Genomic DNA, 8,135 nt, shown 5'->3' with positions numbered 1-8,135 from the left:
AGATGTTTTAGTGCTCGCAGGTGGTTTCTGTATGTAGTCCTCCAGGTGCCATCTCCCCTGCAGTACCTGGGGCGCTATCTTAGCGCCTCGGAGTTCTTCTCCCTTCACTTTTATCCACTCAGTTACCTGCGCGTTTGTTCGGAGGGCTCCAATTTGGTTTGACCACACGCTGTCGAAGGTTTCACGGCTTCATACACCGTCCAGATTAATTTCTCGAAATATGAGCATTTGTTTTCGGCATATGGAGACGTGTGCAATAGAAAGCTATGGGCTTGCTCTGGTCAGTCATTAAGCACCCATTCCCGCATCCTGGGGCACAGACCACATCAATCTTAATATCCTGGTCTCTGCCACATACCGTTACATGGTTTCAAATGCGTCTCGCTGTTCAGGTCCCCTGAGAGGTCTGATCCTTCCTCGCTGTCTCACATGCAGGTTTCAGAGTCAGCTGTAAAGGCGGGGTGTGGCGGCGCCCGTGTCCAAACCTGCCGGCTACACGTTGGGCTTCTCTCCTCCTCCAGGTGGTGCCAGATCCAGCATTTTATCGAAGGTTCCTTCTGTCGTTCTTGGTCCACCGTCCCCTGCAGTCCAGGAACCTCACCCAGCTCCTCCGTCTTGCACCTTTTCTCTGTTGACTGTCCAGCCTCCGTCCTCAAATAGTCGTGTCAGAGTCTCTAGAAGCTGCTTCGTTTCTTCTCCCCGCGCCCGAGAACTAACATGGTGCCCGTAGGATGGACTGTGCACTCCCACTTCGGCGCTTCACCCCAGGCCTGTTGCACGCTCACGTGTGCGATTTTCGGACTATTCTTGTATCCTTGGGGCAGTCGTTTAAATTGGTGGTGTTTTTCACCCCAAGTAAACACAGTAAGTTCTCTGCTGTCCTCTTGCAGAGCTGTTCCAAAGAACATATCGGACAAATCAATCGCCGCCATGCACTTTGGGGCATATTTAAGTATTTCATTGGATTTTCCTGTTCTGTGGGGCAGCTCTCCCGGCACCACTGGCGTCAATTTATCGACGTTCCTGGAAACTCAAGGGGCCTGAGGAGGGGCCCAATGCTGAGGGGGCTTCACCCTGGGCTGAGACACAAGAACCTGGAGGGGGGGTGACCCAAGCCACTGGCCAGGAGTCTCAGGGACCCCGGGAAACCTCCAGCCTCACCACCTGTGGGGAACCATGGCTCAGAGTCTTCTCTCCAAGCAAGCCCCAGGGGTCAGGCTGTCCGAGGGTCCCTTTGTCATGTCCAGGGCAGCCGTGAGCCCCAGAGTCCCCTCACTTTCCATCATGGGCTGTTACAGGGTCCCTGAGGTCACGCTGGCCTGTTGCTCCCCAGCCAGGGCAGCTCTGACCCGCAGGAGGGCTGGGTTCGGGCGGTGGGGTGTGCCCGTCCCTGCCCGTTCTGACCTTGGCCTGCCCTTCCGGGCTCCTGAGTCCCCGTCCTGGTCTCAGGAGAAATCGTCGGGCCCAGGATCTGCACCTGACTGGGGCCTGTGTGTGTGTGCGTGTGTGGGGTGAGTGTGCACATGTAAGCGTGTGTGCAAGTGTGTGTTTGGAGTGTGATGTGTCTGTATGATTGTGTGTGCATGTGCGTGTGTGTGCGTGCATTGTGTGAGCGTGCGTGTGTGTGTGTGTGTGTGTGCATGTGTGTGGGGGTGCAGGGACACAAAGGGACGTCAGGAGGGAGGCCGGGAGGCTGCAGAGGTGGGAACACCTGATCTGCCCACCCCTCCCCCAGCTTCCTGCTGTGGCTTCTCCCCCTGCCTGACCCGCCTCTTCCTCCCACAGATGAGAAGGAAGAAAACACAAAAAGACACGAAAGTGTCCACCTGGGACCTCCCCCCCCCCCCACAGCAGGGGCCCCTGGGGACGGGAGCACGGGAGGCTCTGCTCCGCCCTCCAGGCCTGGCCTCCGCCTCGGGCAGCTCTTCTCACGGGAGGGCAGATGCGGCCTCGGCCTCCTGCTCGCTGTGCCCTTTGCAAGTCTGAGTGGGGAAAAGAGTCTGAGACGAACCTGCTGCGTGTGCATTTACTGAGCCCCCACTGTGTGCCTGGACCAGAACCAGGCCCCGAATTCCTGCATTGTGGGTCTCTGAGGCCCACCCCCACCCCAGCCTCCTGAGCTTCCCCACCCCTCCCCGCCTCCCAGGACTGCCCAGGGCTTCCTGGCCTCGCCCAGACCTCAGACCCCAAAATACCCTGGGTCTGGCCTCACCTGCCCTCCACCAGAAGCGGCCCTGGCTCATGCACGAGGCGAGCCTCTGAGCTTTCCTCTTCCCTCCACCTTGTTCTGAAAGGGGCTGTGGGACCCCTGGCCCTGGGACCTGGGACACAAGACCCCAGGCCTCCATGGAGACCCCCTATAGGGGTGTTCCCAGAAGGCCCCTCGGTCACTGCTCCCCGGCCATGGTCTTGCCTCCTCCAGGATGGCCCCCAGGACTGCACGCCCTGCACCCTGGGCTCCTGGAATGTTTGCTCCCAATGGACTGTAGCAGGGTCACAGCAAGAATCAGGAGGGGCTGCGGACTGTGCGTTGGTTTTACGCAAGGAGCTCAGGGTCCTCTTCCAGTCTCTCGAAAAGAGGGAGACAAATGGGGGCCGGTGACCCCAACTCCCACCAGCCCCTGACTGGGCCTCACCTCCCCAGGGCTGGCTCTCTTCCCCGCGCTGCTTGGCCTCCCCACAGGGGACGTGTTAACACGACCAAACACCCAGACCGCAGAGCAGGTCACGTGGTTTCCCAGAAACAGCCTGTGCTGAGCAGCCACCCGGGCGGGCAGGAGGTGCAGGCAGCAGGGGCGCGCTGCTCAGCACGTCTCAGCGCACGTCTGAGTCCGGCCGAGTCAGGCACCCGCTATGTCTCCTCGCTGAGGTGAGGCAGGGCCGGGGACGGACGAGCGGCCAGCAAAATGTGGGGTCGGGGGTACCCTCAGAGGATGCGCAGGGACAGGTGGAGGTGAAGGGGGTGCTGGGCTGAGGGGGCCTGGGAGAGTGGGGTGATTACGTGTAGGGTCTGACCTTCCTTCTAGAAGGGGTGACAGGGGCCACAGGCTCGGGCTTGGGGACCCTTGGACTGACCAGGGCTCAGGACTGGGCGGTGGGGTGGGTGCCCCTTTCTTGGGCCCAGCAATCCCGGGGCAGCGGTGATGGCCCTGGGCGCCCCGAGCCCGTCACTGGGGAAGGAGGCGCAGCAGGCTGGGCCCAGAGGCCACGGGGCCCGTCTGGAGAGACGATCCTGGGGGCCCAGCTGCAGGGAGATGGGAGCACGGGGTCCCGGGGAAGGGTCGGGGGCAGCCCTGGCGACTTGGTGTGACTTCCACAGGGTGAGACCTGATACCTGGAGAAGATGCCATTATCAGAGGATGATTTAACGTTCGTGGTAAGACAAGTCCCCCACCTGCACCGTCATCAACTGGGACGGCCGTCCCCCCAGCTCCAGGCCCAGTGCAGGGACCTGTCCTCACCCCGCGGGCCGCTGGCAGGGGTACCTAGAGAACTGAAGGCCCGGGGGTCAGGACGGAGACCCCAGCCCCGCAGGGTGGGGAGACCCACACCATAGACCAGCCACTCCAGGGGCCCCCTGGGAGCCCTCAGCCCCCCCACCTGCTGGAGGGAGTCCGGGGGCTGGACTCAGCGGGCTCCGTCTCCCCAGCGCCTGGAGCCCCCCGCAGTGTGCCGCACCCCTGAGCACTTCCCGGCCAGCCTGCTCGGGGCCCCAACACCCGCTTCCTGGCAGGGAAGATGGCAGAGCTCTGCGGGGTGGCACCACCCGGGTGCAACCAGCTGGTCACCACCGAGGGGGCCGCCGAGTTGGGCCGGACCTGCCCGAGAGCCCATCCCTGTTGCCAGCCCCGGAGCCCAGGGTCCCCCCATCCCACCCCCGTCGGCGGGGCGGGGTCCCTGGTCTCCATGTCCTGCCTGTGGGAGTGGGCTTGGGGGCCGGAGACTGACAGCCTCGGTGTAAATGCAGGACTGGACACAGTGCAGGTTTTCTAAGATCCCATGCAGACTGGGTAAAGGAGGAGTCAGAGTCCTTAGTGGCTTTTTGCAGGTCTTTTTATTGGGATTTACCCGGTACACGGCAGGTAAGGGTGCTGGGGGGCCGGGAGGCTGGCAGTCCTCCCAGCCCCCAGAAAGTCTTCATTCTACCTGGGCTCTCCGGCCTTCTCTCAGCTTCTGCTTCTCTTGCTTCTCTCTCGGCTTCTCTCTCGGCTTCTTTCTCAGCTTCTACTGGCGTCCCCGTGATTCCGCCCTTAAATAGCACAGTCTTAGCGCAGGTGTACCCACTTCAGGTGCCCGCCATCAGGCATGCATTCAGAATCAAGGGTTCCCTCATCTATCCCGATGGCGGGAGGGCAGAAAAGCCTGATACCTTTTACCTTACCCTACAGTCCACCCCCTCAGGGTTTTCTGCCATACAATCTACGTATATACAATTTTCTTAGCAAACAAACACTGCAGCCATGGCCCACAAAAGCAAATACATCGCAATATAACAAAATACAACAGAACACAAATAAGTCCAGGCAGGGCCCCAACCTAGTGCAAAAGACAATTATTGGCACCAGCAGATGAGCCACCAAATCTGCTGCCGAAGGCACTGCTCATACGAGGGAGGGGAACCACTCACGGCATCTACTGTGACACGCCAGGAGCCGTCAGGCTTCCCGGCCTTCTCTGGCTGTCGTCTCGGCTACAAGCCACACACAGCATCCACCCCCAGGATGCACTCGCTCTGGGATTGGCGATTCTATTCTGTTGGGGGTAATCGCCCACCCTCAGGGTTTCTGTCTGCAGTCGCTCCAACACTCAGCCTTCACAGCCACTAATGCGACACACAGACCCCTGCACTCAGGCCAACCCACTGCACAAGCACATGGGTCGGGGATCCAAACTCTACATTTGGCTTGGGCTCCACCCCAAGCCACGTTCCCCACCCGTCCCCCAAGGACAGGTTCCTCAGCTCCTCACCCTCACTCAGGAATGAGCAGGGCATCCCCCACAGGTGATTTTACGACAGTCACAGGGCTTCAGCATACCCAGGCTGCTTCACAGCTGCTTAGGGCTCCTCAACTTAGCATCAGCACCAGCTTTTGCCTTCTCAGTTGGCTTTTCTCCTCCGCCTAGCTGCTGGGCACACACAGGCTGCTTTTGGCCATCAAGGCCCACTGGCCTTCCCAAAAAAACATAGCCTGCCAAGGTCCTCCGCCTTCTGGTGGGATTGTCAGTCCAAGTTCATCAGTCCAAGTCCATTAGGCCTTTCCATCAGCACTGGTGAGCTCCAAATTGTGGTCCTCTCTTCGCTGACGATTCTTGCTGCCTCAGGGGTCGTTGGCTGGTCCTCTCGGGCGTCTCCTCCTCCAGCTGAGGTCTCATCCCGCAGCTCCCATATGGTGTCCACCTTCTGTGCCACCATGGTGCCTCCAGCATTGTCACAGGCAAACACAGTTTGTCCCTCCAGGTCTTTGGAGGGCTCCATACCTGTCTGCATGGATCATCCTGCTGACTACACCAACTGTAGGGTCCAGGAATGGCCACTGAGCAGGTTTTCTAAGATCCAGCAGACCGGGTAAAGGAGGAGTCAGAGTCCTCAGTGGTTTTTGCAGGTCTTTTATTAGGGTTCACCAGGCATACGGCAGGCAGGCGTGCTGGGCTAGGCAGGCCTCCCAGCCCCCAGCAAGTCCTCACTCTGTCTGGGCTCTCCAGTGTTCTCTGCTTCTCTCTCAGCTTCTGCTACTTCTTTCTCGGCTTCTCTTTTGGCTTCTCTTTTGGCTTCTGCTGCTGCCGGCGTCCCCGTGACGCCGCCCTTAAAAGCAGTCTTAGCGCAGGTGTACCCACTCCAGGTGCCGCCATCAGGCGTGCATTCAGGATCACAGGTTTCCCTCATCTATCCTGATGGCGGAAGGGCAGAAAAACCCGACACCTTTTACCTTACCCTACACTCGGGTACCACTGCAGGCTGTGGTTGCTGCTGTTACTGCTGCTGTGGTGTACGCCGTGGGCTACAGCATTAGGAGAGTACGGGGAGCGAACGAGCAGGAAGACGACAGGGAGCTCAGGAAGCCACCTGATAAATCCACCTAGAGGCCAAGAGCCAGCACACCTGTGATTCCCTGATGAGCCACAGGTTGGCCCGGGGCCCTGACTGGAGGAGGTGGGGTGGGGAGCAGGGAGGGTGGGGTGTGTGGGTGGAAGCTGAGCCTTGAGCTGGGCCCTCCCCAGCGGCCACCCTGAGCCTCCTTCCGGGGCCCTGGCCCTACCTGACCTGACCCTTGTCTGGCAGGGAAAAGCGAGTCACCAAATCTCGAGGCGCCGGGAGGAGACGCGGCCTGCAGCTCCCGCGCTGCCCCTGTGGGAGTGACCAGACTCAACCTTTGGGCCGAAAATGAAAAGCGTGGCCACCCCTTTGCGAGCCTGCCGCGTGCTCACTGCTGCTCCCCTGCCCACCCCTGGGCCCTCTCTCGTCACCAGCTGCCCTCTGCGGCCCGCACCCCCCTCAGGGCCTGGAAAGGGAGAAACTCCCCCACCTGTCCTAGCCCCCGCCCAGTTGCGGGGGCTCCACCACAGCCTCCGTGCCCCAGCAGGACTGACCCGGCTTCACCTCACGCCCACGCTGGCGCCTCTGCCCAGACCCCACAGGTCAGGCCCCGACTGGGACTCTTCAGGATGCATGGCCGGTCCAGGGTCACCCACCTCGTGTCCAGCGTGACCCCACCTCATAGCCCCGGCTCACTCGTGCGCCGCAGTGACCCAGGGCCGGGGAAGTTTCCTCTCTAGGTACCGACTTCTCGTCAGGTCGGTCCCAGCGTCCGGGTGGGCAAGGTGGGGCGCAGGCTGGGGCTCCATGCCCCCTGCTCCTCGGGGCAGGGCCAGGGCTCAAGCGGGGACCCCGAACTCTTCCAGGCCTTTCATGGAGGCCTGGTCTGCAGGCCCCGCTGTAAAGCACGTACAGAGCTGACAGCAAGGCGTGCACATGAGCCAAAAGGGAAACTAAGAACATGTTAAGATGCATGGGGACTGCACCCCTCACATCTGGGGCCGGGTAGGGGGGGAGCAAATATTGTTGAAAATGAAAAATGATGTAAAAAGTTTTAAAAAATAAAAAATAAAGACTCCACTGAGGTGCCTGCAAGCGTTGCATGAAGGCAGCTGCGGCCACCTCCTGGGTGTGAAGGACGGATGAACACAGGCGCGGGCGGATCAAAGGAGCAGGTGCACGACGCAGCCTCGGAGCAGCCCCAACACTGGCTCTGAGCGAAGTATTCACCCGAAGCTGCGCTGTGGAGTCCAGTTCGCGGCCCTCCTTGGAATCAGACTGCTCTCCCGCCGGAACCTCTCCTCACTCCCCGGCCCCGGCACCCCTCTGCGGGCCCTCGAGCCCAGACAGTTCCAGGCCCGAGCACTCCCACCTGGGGACGGCTGGCTAAGGCACGTCGCAGCCACTGTCTTCAGTCAGAGATACTCTGGGAATTGGGGTGGGCTCACCTGTGTGGACGTAAATGTGTGTGACCAATACAGTAATAAAGCTCTCTTGGTTGTTTTTTAAAAGATTTATTTATTTTTATGCAAAAACTGGGGTACAGGCCAGAGGTGCAGGGGGTGAGAGGATTCACCTGACACAGAGCGGGGAACAGAACAGGCAGACTGACCAAAATGCACTGCTGAGGGAGCAGCGGGGAGACAGGAGAGGTCTGCCGCGCCCAGTGTAAACTAATGAGATTGTTCTAAAACTACATGAGACTTCTTACATCCTAATATGTTCTTTTTTTAAAAAAGATTATTCTTTATGCACACAAGAACTGGGGTACAGGCCAGAGGTGTGGGGGGTGAGAGGATTCACCAGAAAGACCTAATAGGTTCTCGTAGGCCCCGAACATTGTTGTGACCCCAGCAGGGCTCACAGCTCCCAGACTCTGGTCATAGAAACGGACTGTGAGGACCCGCCACCTCCAGGGCGCTCACAGGCGCCTGCTAGGCCCGTCCACTGTAACAGGGCTGAGGGAAGTCATCCCTCAGAAGCCCCAAACTCCCGCATCACTCCAGGCTAGACCCGCTGAGCTGTGAGGGGAGACTGATCTAGACCCGAGACTGCAGACGGACAACCATGTCAGCGTCTCCTTCCTGAGCCAGCCTCGCCC

The 8,135-nt window shown here is 60.0% G+C and overlaps 1 long non-coding RNA gene across 1 annotated transcript; it reads left to right on the top strand.

Moving 5' to 3' along the window:
* The first annotated feature begins 2,107 nt into the window (after nucleotides 1–2,107).
* LOC119240230 (uncharacterized) lies at nucleotides 2,108–7,517 on the top strand. Its single transcript, XR_005124118.2, has 4 exons — nucleotides 2,108–2,869; nucleotides 3,320–3,376; nucleotides 5,956–6,124; nucleotides 6,281–7,517. It is a non-coding gene; the product is annotated as an uncharacterized LOC119240230 (long non-coding RNA).
* Nucleotides 7,518–8,135: the final 618 nt, after the last annotated feature.

Source organism: Talpa occidentalis, unplaced genomic scaffold (genome assembly GCF_014898055.3).
Source record: "Talpa occidentalis isolate TD23 unplaced genomic scaffold, MPIMG_talOcc4v2.1 talOcc4.12, whole genome shotgun sequence".
Classification (NCBI taxonomy): domain Eukaryota; kingdom Metazoa; phylum Chordata; class Mammalia; order Eulipotyphla; family Talpidae; genus Talpa; species Talpa occidentalis.
The sequence above is the reverse complement of the archived record's forward strand: the minus strand, read 5'-3'. Positions and strand labels throughout refer to the sequence as shown.